This window comes from Echiichthys vipera (assembly GCF_963691815.1).
Source record: "Echiichthys vipera genome assembly, chromosome: 8".
NCBI lineage: Eukaryota > Metazoa > Chordata > Actinopteri > Perciformes > Trachinidae > Echiichthys > Echiichthys vipera.
The window spans coordinates 28,218,727-28,233,237 of record NC_139833.1 but is presented as its reverse complement, the minus strand read 5'-3'; the positions used below and the strand labels follow the sequence as shown (position 1 = coordinate 28,233,237).

Here is a 14,511-nt window from a genome sequence, read left to right as displayed (position 1 = left end):
GGAAACTGGAATATACAAAATTAAAACTGGGCATGGTCGGCTAATGATGCGCATCAGAGTTCAGAAATGACAGTGCTAGTAACTGCTCAGCTTAACAGGAGAGTAAACTCTTCACACAGGTACATATTACCAGTCCCAGTCGACCTGTGCTGTGGCAACCCCATCACTCTGACATCTCTACAAAAATGCACGTCCATGGGTCCTGTGGGGGTATGTGTGTGTTTTAGGCCTAAATGCAAATAACAGGGGATAAATAAAGTTGTTCTTCTTTAGCACCATGCAAAAAGCTTCCACTGTTTACTCCGACAAAGTCACAATTACTTGTTCTTGTGTGTCTGAGTTTGTGTGACACGCGCACGCGCACACACACACACACGCACGCACGCACGCACGCACGCACGCACACGCTTAACTACAGAAGGTGCCATGTTGAGGCTGTATGAGGGCTGTTAGACGGGTGTTACCAAGTAAAAGTGGTTCTTACTGCCTGCTGTGGTATACTAAATCTGCTTGCTACCCCCCGGCTGCATGTGTGTCTGAATGTGTCACTGTGTGTGCATGTATAAAATGGACATGACACGAGAATATGAGCTGAAGGGCTGATTTAGGCTGGTATACAGTGCCAGCAGGACAATCATGGACATTAGAGGTCTCAGTCTCCAAGGCATTTACATTTGGGTTTTCTGCAACCTGACATTACAGCAGAAGGATGCCTCTGCTCCACCCGTTATCTACCAAAGCATAAAACCAATACTATACTATAATCTCATCCACTTGCCAGTGGTTCAGACCAAAGCTATGTCTGTTCCATGCAACTTCAGCAAACCTTGCCTCTCCTTTGCCCAGTTGTATGTTTCCAGCAATAAATTGGGTAAACACCTCTGAAACTCATCATTACCAATAGCAATGTACATGTTTTCTATATTATTTTGGAAATGTACATTTTTTAATAGGATTTAAAATAAATGTGTAGAGACTTATATGTTTGAGTGGAATCCCTGGTCTGTGTTTAGGAACATGCGCTAATTTTTCCACTGAAAAAAGGGGCACTAAACAGTAAACTCTTCATTTGAACACAGCGGAGTAAATATCAGATACCTCTCCCTTCTCTCAAAACCCCAAACCAGGCCAAACAGCGACTGGAACTAAATAACCCACTGAAAATAAGCAAAATAACTTCCAATTCACAAGGTGAAATATATGTCGGAGTACAAAAACTACAGAAGGTATTGCAGGTTAAATGGTGACCTGAAGTTACTGCATTTCAGTCACAGAGGGGAAAAAAAATACATATATTACATACAGTATATATTGTTGGGAACACATTTGTCTCCCCGCCTCAATGTATTCAGTCCATAAAAAAGCTTCAAACCTTGCCTCTCCTTTGCCCAGTTGTATGTTTCCAGCAATAGATTGGGTAAACACCTCTGAAACTCATCATTACCAATAGCAATGTACATGTTTTCTATATTATTTTGGAAATGTACATTTTTTAATAGGATTTAAAATAAATGTGTAGAGACTTATATGTTTGAGTGGAATCCCTGGTCTGTGTTTAGGAACATGCGCTAATTTTTCCACTGAAAAAAGGGGCACTAAACAGTAAACTCTTCATTTGAACACAGCGGAGTAAATATCAGATACCTCTCCCTTCTCTCAAAACCACAAACCAGGCCAAACAGCGACTGGAACTAAATAACCCACTGAAAATAAGCATCACATGCCCATATGGCACTGTAAATTAGGCCTGACATTTTTTTCCTTTAACAGGACCACATAGAATCAAACACAGGGGCATTTTGAGGCTTAATGCTGATGCTAAATGGGTAAATATTTACATTGCTGAGGTCCTTGGTTTGGCTGTAAAGCACTAAATACCAGTGGTAAACTGTACCACTATCACAAACTAATAATGGGGGCTAAATTAGTCAGCACTGTGAAACTCTAGGGCACTAATACGTGATGGAAAGCCAACATGGCTCTTTCTGGTGGGGCCCATTGGCAGAAAGATGGAATGCAAAAATTCTTAAGTGTTTCATTTAACATGAATGCAGAAAAGCTAAATTTAGTGCTAATGTCCATTTACAGAGGCTAACTACTGTTCATTATTTAGCCATCTTTAACCAGTTGAGGGGAATGAGTTTGGCGTGCAAAAATCACTGATTAGATGACACTATCTTCAGGAATGTGGAAGTTAATAACAACACTGGAAGACAATAACAACACTTGGCTATCAGGACAGTGAGGAGGAATCAGGCGAGGGGTTGAGAGTAGGGCGATGTCTTGATATGACATGTTGCTGTTAGGTTCGCCTTAGCCCAATGACTCATACAGGTGCAGAGCTGTCCAATCCTCTACCCCGCCCCTATGCTGAACTCAGTCCTCTTTGACACACACTATGCACAAAGACTGTTAAAATAACTTCCAATTCACAAGGTGACACCAGCATCACCCTGATGGTCATCTCCCCGAGGGGAGACCTATCATAATACTCGCTGCATTAGGGGTGCATTCTTCAGATGCTTTTGACACAAAAGGAGCTTGCCACTGTTTTGACAATATCGTGGGATAGAATTTCAGACTCTGGGGCCTGGTGGAAAAACTTACTGACCTAGTTTATAGACTTGTCCCATAATCTTGCTGCTTAAACAAAAGTGGTCAGTGGTACTAGTTCAGCAGACTATTCTAAGTAGTGTGTCGGGGCATTATATGACAATATGGGTTAAAATATTACAAAATGCGATAATGCCTGGGACAGCAATGTGGCCCTGGGAACACTACTACCACTAAGTGCCTGTAAGATATTGTGGCATCACCTCAGTGACACCTGTTTCATTTCAGTGGAGGGTGAACTCTTGCAAATATATGCCGGAGTAGAAAAACTACAGAAGGTATTGCAGGTTAAATGGTGACCTGAAGTTACTGCATTTCAGTCACAGAGGGGAAAAAAAATACATATATTACATACAGTATATATTGTTGGGAACACATTTGTCTCCCCGCCTCAATGTATTCAGTCCATAAAAAAGCTTCAGTTGTCAGATTGCAACCTACTCATGGCCAGGGATCTCCAACTATGTGGACAAGCATTACCATCTCTGTGTCCATCATCATCTCTACATTTAAGAGGGCACCGAGACAGGCCTAAAGGATTTAAACACCAGCTTCGACTCATGGATCTTCTGACTGGCCAGTGTGTAGGTGTTGGATGGGGAGTTGGCTGGCCTCCTTGCCCATGTTGTTTTCCAGCGGATGTCGACAGGATTCAGGAGTGCCGGTCAGCGCCATTCAACCAGTTAACTCTTTTTCGGAATGCGCGGAAGAATCACGCACAAGTTGAAGGAGCTGATGGGATTACAACTCACTGGAATTATACGATTTCATGCACGAAATAAAAATTGGTTGATTGAATGACTGATAATTCAACTCCCCTCTGCCTGAGGTTCAATTGACAGAGAAAACAAGACAAAAAACGCACTCGTGCGGAGTAGTTCTTGCATCTCTGACAGGAGACCAACTTCTACATAGCAATTGTGGCTATAGCCTTTGACCCAGTCACTTCCAGTTGCTGGATGGGTTTTCACGATAACCATCCACTCTCACTGTGCGGTTTGACCCTTTTCTCAAAAGTCAACCAGTCATCTTATTTACCCTTTGCAGCCACCTCTCATGGCAGTCGAACTGAGACTTAGATCGAGGCAATACTTTGAACACTGTGGTGGAGCCACAGGAAGTACATTTGACACGGTAAGAAGATGATCAGTTTGATACATCCAGGAGAGAAATTATATATCTTGAGTGAGGCGAGAACACTGAAACATGTCATGCATCTTTCAAGGCAACCTCAGGAAGATGTGTTGGTAGGGGGATCTCTTACCATGGCCTTGTGCCTGATGAGTGGCGCATGTCCGGTGTAACAAAGTGCATTTCCTCACCAAAAAGGAGCAGTGAAAAGAGGTTGTTGAGAGGAAATAGTAAACTATGCACCAATATTGAGTTTCATAGTGACAGTGGAAAACGGTAGACAATCTAAAACTGAGAAGGTGAGTTAAGGAATGTGGGTTCCGTTTTAAATAAATGTTGTTTTTCTAGTCTGGCAGATTTTTTAGTGGGGCAATTTTTACTTTAAAAAACAATGGGTGTGGGGTAATAATTGATGATAAACTGATACGTGTGAAAAAAAAAACAGTATTCCAGTGAATAGGAAACTGATCTGCTGTTACAATGAGAATCAGTTGGTTTGTTTAATTCTATGTCATTGTTTTTCTGTATGATTAATCTTCTAGACTGCACAATATTCTTGGGTGGAGTCAACAAATACATTTTTAATGTTTCCTTGCACTGTCTAGCTTCTGAAAAAAGCCAACAATCTCCAAGTAAGTCAGGCTATAAATAGTAAACTTGTCATATACTACTAAAACTTTTCCCAGACAATAATTACATGACAAAACAACAAAATCACATTGAGAGCCGTGATTGATTTAAGTGCCTGTAGGACACTGTGGCATCACCTCAGTGACACCCGTTTCATTTCAGTGGAGGGTGAACTCTTGCCAATATATGTTTGAGTAGAAAAACTAATTGCCTTATGCAGCACAAGAATTTGTCTAGAATCCCCCTGAAAAGGACCTGAATTTGCTACGTAAGATATTCACTTAATAAAATACAGTATTGGGGACCATGCTTAAAAAGTTGGCTAGCATTAGATTGTACCCTTTTCCTAGTTGGTGGAATATTTGTGAATTACGGTTTTGCATGTTGCTGGCACCCTCTTCCTTTCCCTGGCCTGGGCTCTGAGTCAAAATGAGGGCTCCTGGTTGGTAGTGGCTGGTGGTAGTTGGGCTGGGCAACAGCTCTGGTGGCTGTAGCTTTACTACTCATTGTGCTGCAGGGCTGTCATTAGATGCCGGAGCCGTTCCGCTGGCTGCAGAGGAAATGTCATGTTTACTTCCATTCCCATACACACCCAAACCTAATGAGTAACATAGAGCTCGTCCTCCGGCATTTACTCCGTCCGCACTACTGCAGTCAGTCTATTCTTCCATGATCAGGATCCTTTTATCCTGTTCTTCCAAACCCTGTTGCTCTTTAATGCTGTTGTTAGTCTCATCCTCATTAAAAAATCTTCCCTCTGCTCCTCCATCCTACCATACATGCATCCCTCAAACAATCCATTTATCCGAATCTGCATTCCTGAAGTCTATGTTCCCAGTAGAAGTGCTCCCCACTACGCTCAAAGGCTGGCAGCCAATGACCTGGCATAACCTCTGAGGCTAAAGTCAGAGCTGTCACTCTCCCATGGCATAGAGTGCTATTCAAAGGTTTGGACACGCTTTCCTACTCAAGTGAATGAAAACGCGTGTCCAAACTGTTGACTGGTACTGTATATACTCACACACACATACACATAAACAGAAGGGGGCCCTACAGAGGCATGTGCACACGGACCATAAAACCACACATAGGCTGTATATGAGCATATAGTGTGTTAAAGTACACCGCACGTGCAGACACACTGCTTTTCATACACTGCTTGTACAGAATTGATAGATTTATATTTCTGATGGTGACTAAGTTTCCTTCACAGGTTGCTCCCTATTGCTGATGCTGTCATGGTATTTTGGCATTGAAGTCTTCAAAGTCATCTTTGCAAAAAGGGGACACAGATATAGTGCAAAAATGGTGGCATATTTATTAACTATATACTATATAGAGCACTGATTAATTGCATGTGTAAAAACTGGGGATGAGAAGTGAATAAAAACAGTCCATACTCGGAGCTTAACTAGGCAGACACGTGGACCCACACACACTTTGTATGTGCATCACGCATCTGTATTTTTCCTTCACTAAATTGTTTGAAAAATAATTAAAAAAAATAGTGGTGATGACAAAAACTACATCTGCTGTGCTGGACTGTATGCGTGTGTGCACGCACACATACACTGTACACCATGCCTTCACATATAGTATGCCTCCTCTTCCCTCATGCTGTCCATCAAAACGCGACAGGAAGAGAAAGTTTAGTTGTGTTCCTTGCCGCTGGATCCACTGGCTTTGCTCCCTTCCACCGACCCTGTAATTGCACGGCTGCCACAGGGTCCTTACTCATGCGCCACCATGTGATCTCTTTGACAAATGAGATTTGGTAAGAGGCTTGACTACTTGCTGGGGCTTTTTAAAGTGGCACTCTGCGTTTAGCGTAGAGGGGTGAGTTCTCAGCGAACCACTGGCCCTATTAAATCACAGCTCTGGGAGGGAAGCAGGGCGTGAGGAAACAAACACTCACTCTGTGTCATACAATCACTTGCTCTCTCTCACAACGGAGAGAGGGAAGGTGAAAACCAGTGAGAGAGCGCAAGAATGAAAGAGCGAGAAGGAGGAGAAAGTGCAGGACAGCCCCAGTACTGGGCAGAGGGCCAAGACATCCTCCAGAGGAGCCAGGACGCCAGAGGAGACCTCAGACAGAAATAACTCCAAACATCCCATAAAGTGCCATTAAAACCAACTCACTCCCTGACACACACACGCAAACAGAGTCTACCTTTATGCCCTGCAACCACACACGCGTGTGCACGCACGCATAAAAAATGGCATGATTAACTGTGTGAGAATAGAACAAAAGAAAAGGAGCCAAATCAGCAGCTACAGCAGAGAAAAGGCTGCTGGTGTGTCTGCAGCTGCAGGAGGGCAGAGCTCTACCGAGGATACACTTTGCTCAGCTGAATGGTCGGACCGGTCCGGAGTAGAAAAGTACAATTACCACAACAGTAATAATATTAGAAAACCATCTTGCGATGGGATCACACCAGCTGGGACGTGAAATCGGGCCAATGGAGAGAGCGTGCACACGCACACACGCACACACGCACAAAGCAAACACAACATTACTGCACCGTGGCAGGTAAAAAAAGAATTTCCCCAAATCATTTAATGCACCAGCCCAGCTGCCCTCCTGACTTTTGTGTTCTTAAAACTGTACTTGTAAAAACAAACTGCCACAAGCTTTTCAAAACATTGAAACAAACAATAAATTGGCCAAAAGTGAATCATTGTAAATATAATCTTAGGCCCCTGACCCACTCAGCTACGGCCCTGCATCAGAGGTGCAGAGCTGCACAGTCCGGCTCACACAGCAAGTCTGCTGCGGTGGAAAGAGTGGAGCAACTGAGCTGCCCCCGAGCATCTGAAGGTGAAGTGAGTTTCCCCTGCTCAAGTTTAAACACAGTTAAAGTTACTTAAAAAATAAAGAAATAAATATATATATACGTATATATGTATATATATATATATATACGTATACGTATATATACACATATATACACACACACATATATACATATATATACACGTATATATATACATACATATACTATATATGTGTATGTATATATATATATATATATATATATATATATATATATACATACATATACTATATATGTGTATGTATATATATATATATATATATATATATATATATATATATATATATACATACACTACCGTATGTCACTACCGTACTTGTCTATTTATTTTTTACATAGAAAAGAGCTTTAACTTTAAGACAACTCTAACTTTAGCAACTGCAGTATATAGATTTCAGAGTGGTGAAACTGAAACAAAACTGTGAACAGAAGAAGTTTAGGGTTCGTCAAAAAAGTCATGGTCAAAAGAAAAAAAGTTGAGTATCATAATGTGTTAATTCCCAATCATACATTTTAAAAGGGAGTTTCAAAATATTGCAAAACCGCACAAAACATTAATTGATGTGTTTTCTATTAATCTTAAGAGCTGATGTCACAAGAAAAACATAAAAACCTGTGCTTGAGATTGATGAAAATCTTTATTACGTTTTTGGTTTGGTTTCAGGTTATGCAACGGATTCATGATTTATAACTGCCATTTAAAAGACCTGGAGAATCCCTGGGCAACAGGCAATCTGATAGTGAGCGTTGTATCTGAGTGGAGATATTGGATGCCTCTGTGTTCTTGTGACTTCAGGCACTGTTTTTTCCACACAACAGCCCTGCTATCAGCCTATAGGCTGACCTCAATGATCTCATTCTGCCCATACCTCTGGCCAAGGCTTCTTAACTTAACTGTCCTCTCTAGTGGAAAACTGATGACCTGTCCCGAAAAAAGCAAAAAGTATGATTTCTCTGCCTCATTTGGATGTTTCTGCCCAAGTTCAACAGTGTCTGGTGATTAATCTCCATTTGATCTGTAAGGGAGATGCCCTGGGGTGAGTGACATGGTCTGCTGATCTGAGGTAATCACTTGCTAGTCTATCTCCTTCAAAAACAACAGAACCATCAAGGTAACAATTCACAAAACGTCTTACTTCTCCGGGCCTATCAGAGCAACGAGCCAATATGAAATTTCAATGTGTCAGAGTGTGGATTTGGCCATATTTCTCCGATGAGTGACACTGGGAAGAATTTGAGAAATCTCCAGTGCCTAGCTGTGGAATGGAAGTGGTAGCTATTGCCAGGAGGAAGACTGGAAAAGAAGTCAGCAGCAGACATTCAAGTGGGAGGTGGGGGGTTTGGAGGAGACAGAGGGGAGATTACCCTACCTTAAAAATGTTTGGTAAACCACAAATGGGATTCATCGACCACAAATTTTATGATGTACACATCTAATCTAGATAAATGACCCAAATGATGGAAACTTAAGTGCCGGTCAATGGTTTATTCTTTTGCTGTGTTGCATCACGCCATACTATTCACCAGCGACACCACTAGAGATAAAAAGAGAAGCTGGACCCATCACAGAATAACAACCATGAGTAATTTTCCACTGATATAAGCACCAAAACACTGCTGCGGCATAACACATGACAGAGTTATGACACACACAGCCATTGGCCAAAAGGCATGTATGGTCTCCCCCGTCCCAAAATTCCCCCTTCCTGACTCCAATCTTTATCCGACTCTGTCTTGCCCCATGTTTTTCCTACTCTCCACAAAGTCCTGCTGGTTGGGCCCACAGAACTCACTGTTAACATTGTAATTACAGACGTGGGCTTCAATAATAAGAATGCAGGGAGTGGGGCCCAAACCTCTGGCCACTTTCTTCCTGTGCCATTTTCTTCTACTTTGATTGTTTCCATTGTGTATGTGTATGACAGTATGCCAAAGATATTAGGAGTGTGGTGGTGGGCCAGGGCGCAGATACTGGCTGAGACCCCACAACTGAAAAGGAAACACAGGCATGAGCCTGCTCCGTCTGTGTGCTAGTCACTAGCAGGCTGCCTGCCCCATTCCTGGCCCAGCTCCAGACCACAGACTCAGATATAGGAAGAGCATGATCACCACTGTGCTGCGCTGGGTGTCAAATCTGGCCAGGTACCAAGGAAAGGCAAGGAAACCTAAATGATGCGTAAGCTCACAATAATATCCCATGACTTTTTTGGTTCACAAAAATCAATTTTGGATCCTGCCACCAACTGATAAAACACAACTGACTGAACTTACAGCTTGTTAATCAACGGTTTTACATCTGCTGTTCAAAACACACACTGGGCCTCATGCAGCAACTTCTCTTGACTTTCTCTTATATTTTCACAGAATTTTCTGTTAAGAGAAAAAAACAAGTCAACTCAGGGTGCGCCAAACGTTCTTACCCTCCTAATGTTCCTCTTCTTACCCAAGTGTACACGATGAATACCACTTGATCATAACTGTTTATCAGCAAATGCCTGATACACACTGTTATTACACATCACAACACCTTCCCTTACACACACTGACACATGCCCAAGAACTGGAGGGATTTCAGCAAAAAAAGAGTGAGAAGAAGAACTTCAGCAGGAGTGAAATGGACGCAAGTACGCATGTTCTTTTCCAGAGCATCAGTACTGTCTTTACAGGAAAATCAAACACATGTAATTATCTAATATACTGCATATATATAAGTATAATGATCTAAAATATATAATTATCTAAATTTTATTATGATATTCATGCCTATTTTATGTTCCTTAAATTTAAAATAAGTTTGAAATTATTTATTGTCATTTGTATTACAGGAAGCAGTCGTTGGCCTGAAATATGATTTCAGGCTCCCTCCAACAACGCTCATTAAATATGTTTTAAAATAATACATTTGCACAAGCAAAAGTAAAATGTCAATTTAAGATATGACTGTACATTTGATTAATAGGGCTTACTTATAATAAATAAATAAATAAATAATATTTACTCTTGTGTAAAAGAGTATTTGCAAATGAATAAACTGAAAGTGAACAGAATGTTAACAGGTATTTAGTAAATGTGTTTGCATGAGAAGTAATAAATATATACACACAGGGAAGCCTTTGTATAAAGTAGGTGAATATATAAGGTAAAATGACAGTGTAAGGGAAAAGCTCAAACTTATGTTTTCTTGCATTGGACAAACTTTTTGTGGACTGTAAAACCAGATGTTTTTTCTGATCTTGGTTGGAGTGCTCTCGACCACTCGTACAATTTTCTCTTGCCTCAGAAGAGTAAAAATAAGAAAACTGGTGAATCCCAGAAAGTGATGGACACTGACAAAACATGAACAAGTTATATTACAAAAATACAAGAAAGTGAGTTCATATATCCCTTCATCCAATGTCTGGTATGTTGTTGGGATAATCATAACAATAATGCTCTGTCACACAGCAGGGGTTCCCATCATTTGAAAGACTTTTTTCCTGCGCATCCTACAGATCAATAATCTTATATATTATAATATCTATGGAGAATTCTTGTTGAATTTGCCAACATTTGATGTGTTAATAAACTTTGAAAACAGTTTTTAGATGGTAAAACATCATGACCAATCGCCGTCATGAGATCCTTGACACGCCTTCCTTCCCTTCTTTCTGTCTCTGATTAGCTGCTCTAACACCCACACAGATCATTTAGTGACTGAACTGGTCAGGGATCAGATAAATGCTACAGCAGTACGGCGCTCCTTGTATTTGATCGTATGTGTAGAAATCGCTGGAGCCAGTTTTACTTGTTGCTTAAACAGACAACAATGGTTGATTTCAGCATCATTTTAGACAAACTTCCGCTGCCGTTATTAGAACGACAGAGGAGACGGACCGTGAATTTATTATGAAAATCCGACTGACACTGGTTTCCCCTGCAATTACTGCTGTCCTGATAAGTTTGTGTAGCCTCGATCTTATTTGAATAACCCTAGTCTAAAGTACAGTGGAAACAAACTCTTGTTCTTCTTCACAGCAAAAAAAGCAGGTCCTGGGCCATCATCTGGAGGCCACCTGTTAGGTAGCCATAATTTGCTGTTCTAAATCATTATCATAATGACAAGCTCAAGGCTAATCTTTCTTATTGGGAAATAAAGCAAAAAAGGACTGGCTATTGTTCTACTTTACGTTCTTCACTTGGCTTTAATGGAAATGCAGAGGTCATAGGAAGCTGTGGCTGGAACGAGGACGAGAAGTGATGTCGTCAGGTTCAGATTATATCATGAGCCACTGCCATATTTTAACTGCTGGAGTACAATCAGTGAACACGTTTCAAGTTCGGGTTTCAGCATGATCGGTGTGGTGACATCTAAAATAAAAACCTGCTGTGCCATGTTCACATGCAAAATGCTAAATAGGATCAAGGAAGCGTGCTCTGAACCAGCATTCGCCAGCAGACTTGTTTCAATACATTTCCATGTGGCCGTTCAGAAACCTGGCTTTATTGGAAGAACTCCAGGAATTTTCATAGTTCAACATAATTGTAGCTGAAACCTAAAGGAAAACGAGGCCGCAATAAGTGGTAGATGTCAAAGCAGACATCTTAAGAGGTGGGACAGTCTCTGTAAAATATACATTTGTCACTTTTATCTGCCTATTTTTTCCAGTTGACCACCTGGCAAAAACTAAATGCTTCAAGTTGTGGAATCATTAATGCGCTGACATCATCATAATGTAGTCTGTGACTGATCTTAGGGTCTCTTGTGAACACAACAGAACCCTTGATGTCAACTATGGGGTTATTTAAAAATGCTAAAGCCAGATGTAGAAGAACAATCATGTGTCAAAATTGGGGAAACAGAAGAACCCCTGGCAGATTCTTTGCATAAGGAAAACTGACCAGCAAATTGAAAACTCATTTAACCACAATAAATCAGATCAACACTCAAAATTGTTGACAAATTGTTGAGATTTGATATTACGTTCATTTTTCCAAAACATGTAGAGAAGAGTGAGGTTTAGGGTAAAACAATTCCCGCCGAAAGCAGCAGCCAGAGTTTAAATTTTTCCACTATGGCGCATGACAGACAAAAATATCGGGTGTACTGTGTCTTGCCTGACGCCCACTTGCCTCCATACACTGTATTTACCACCCGCCTTTGGCTCGAGATACATATTACAGCTTGAAACCATTAAGAGAAAGTGAGGAGGTAAGCAGAGCCTTGATAAAGAGGTCTTATCTGTACAGTGAGTCAACAGTCTCCAGAGCACTCAGAGTAGGCAGACATTGCAACCTGCATCACTTCCATGAATCTGAACAGATGCTGCTGCACACTCCTCCATACGCACCCCCCCAACACTTATTTCTCCTCTATCAACCATCCTTTAAATTCTGCCTTTGTTGGCAACTTGGACAGAGATGTATTTATAAGACTTGAAATATTGGTGCACATGTGCACTGCAAGTCCTTAAGTGAATACCCCTGCGTATGTTTTTGAGGGTTGAACCGGTTCAGACAAATTGGTTGCATCACTGCGAGGGCTAAGATCCAGGCAGCGCTGCAGTCACAGAGACTTCAGCTGGAGGCAGGCCAAGAAACACATCTATTGAGGGAGAAAGTTTACACACACATTTGAGAGAAGAAAATGAGCTGGAGAAAACTGTTACCAGGCACACCAGGGACCTACGGGCTAGCTCAAGTCCTGATAGAACAGCATCAGGATCGGCACTGCTCCCAACCATACAGACAGGTAAACGGTAGCTGGTTCAGCAAATCAAGATGTCCCAATATAAAAACGTTGAGGCCCTGCAATTTGGCATGATTTTACACAACTTCAAAAACATCTTTGACATATCATAATTCTGAATGGGCCTGTGGATTTTCTCATTTGTCCAGGTCATCGTTATCCTCAAAGCAATTTCAGTCAAAAGCAACTGGACTTAGTTATTTGTTCATGTACGCATCTGACCAGGCTGGGACTGGTCCAACTAACTGGTGTGGAGATCCAGGTATTTGATTTGATGAAGTCTCTTGGATGAGAGGTGAAACGTCTTCCAAGACAAATAACCAAGTCCAGTTGCTTTTGACTGAAATTGCTTTGAGGATAATTCTGAATGGTTTGAACAATAAAAATTTACAACCAAAGCTATTGTATAAAATATTAGGCACGTAAATGCCTGTTAAATTCCATTTTATTCATAAGGCCTTAAACTATTATAAATACAGTGAGAATCATTTGGTGCTTCTGGATCTGTAGCGGCAAATATAAAGAAATTGTCTTCATAGAACTTAGACAGCTGCCTATTTGCAGACCACATGTTGATTGCTGTGCTTTGCCATACGGATACAAACGACGTTCATCATCCACCTCTTCATGCCTGCAGGGGCTGAATGTTTGATAATCAAGACAGACTTTGGATGGATTGTGACTTAAAGTCTTTAATGTGAGCTGATGGAACTTGCAAACTCACAGGCTAGCACAGACTTGCTAAGAAGACATGCCCCAACTACCTCACTCCCTGTGGTGGAAATGAACAAAAATCTGTGGGATGAGTCCAATAATACTAGGCGAGCGAGAAGGCAGAGAGATAAGAAAACATGGAGAAAGATTACTGACCAAAACAGCTTTTTTCTCAGGATATATGACCACAGTGACCACTTCAGGCCCACTGCATCTTGTGAAATTACCTTTTAAGAAAAGTATTAAAGGATGTAAAATTGACCCTTTGAATACATTAGTCATAAAAAGGAAGAAAAAGTACGCTTTCAAATCTCTATTGTAAGGTTGTTGTACAATAATGTACAAATGCAGTGTTTATAGCAGACATATGACTCAAGTCATTTGGTCCAAGTCTCAAGTAAGTCCCAAGTCTTGGGCAAGTCAAGTCATAGGTTATGTCAAGTCAAGTCATTATTCATGGCAAGTCAAGACACTTACCGGCAATATCCTATCTTTATAAAGAGAAAAGATGAGGTATTAGTTCCTGTCTAATATTATTATTTGCCAAGTTATCTAACCTGTTCAACGAAAAAACAATTTTATTAAAGCTTATTTATTTCTTAATATCTTCTCAATCAAAAATGCATCCCCTCCCCAACACTTTTGAAAAGTGCAATACTGGCTTATTTGGTTCTTAATTTCTTCTTTATCAAAATGCCATTTCGTCCTATAATCGAACCTTAGATTGAAGAGGAACAATGGGGATTCTGTCCTGGACATGGAACAACGGACCAGCTCTTCACTCTCGCAAGGGTCCTGGAGGGGGCCTGGGAGTATGCCCATCGAGTCTACATGTGCTTTGTGGATCTGGAGAAGGCATATGAC

The 14,511-nt window shown here is 41.1% G+C and overlaps 1 protein-coding gene across 1 annotated transcript in view; it reads right to left on the bottom strand.

The window, feature by feature from the left end:
• The window catches only part of bckdhb (branched chain keto acid dehydrogenase E1 subunit beta), a 58,508-nt gene that overhangs the window by 17,350 nt on the left and 26,647 nt on the right, over window positions 1–14,511 (bottom strand). The gene's annotated exons all lie outside the window — the stretch shown is intronic.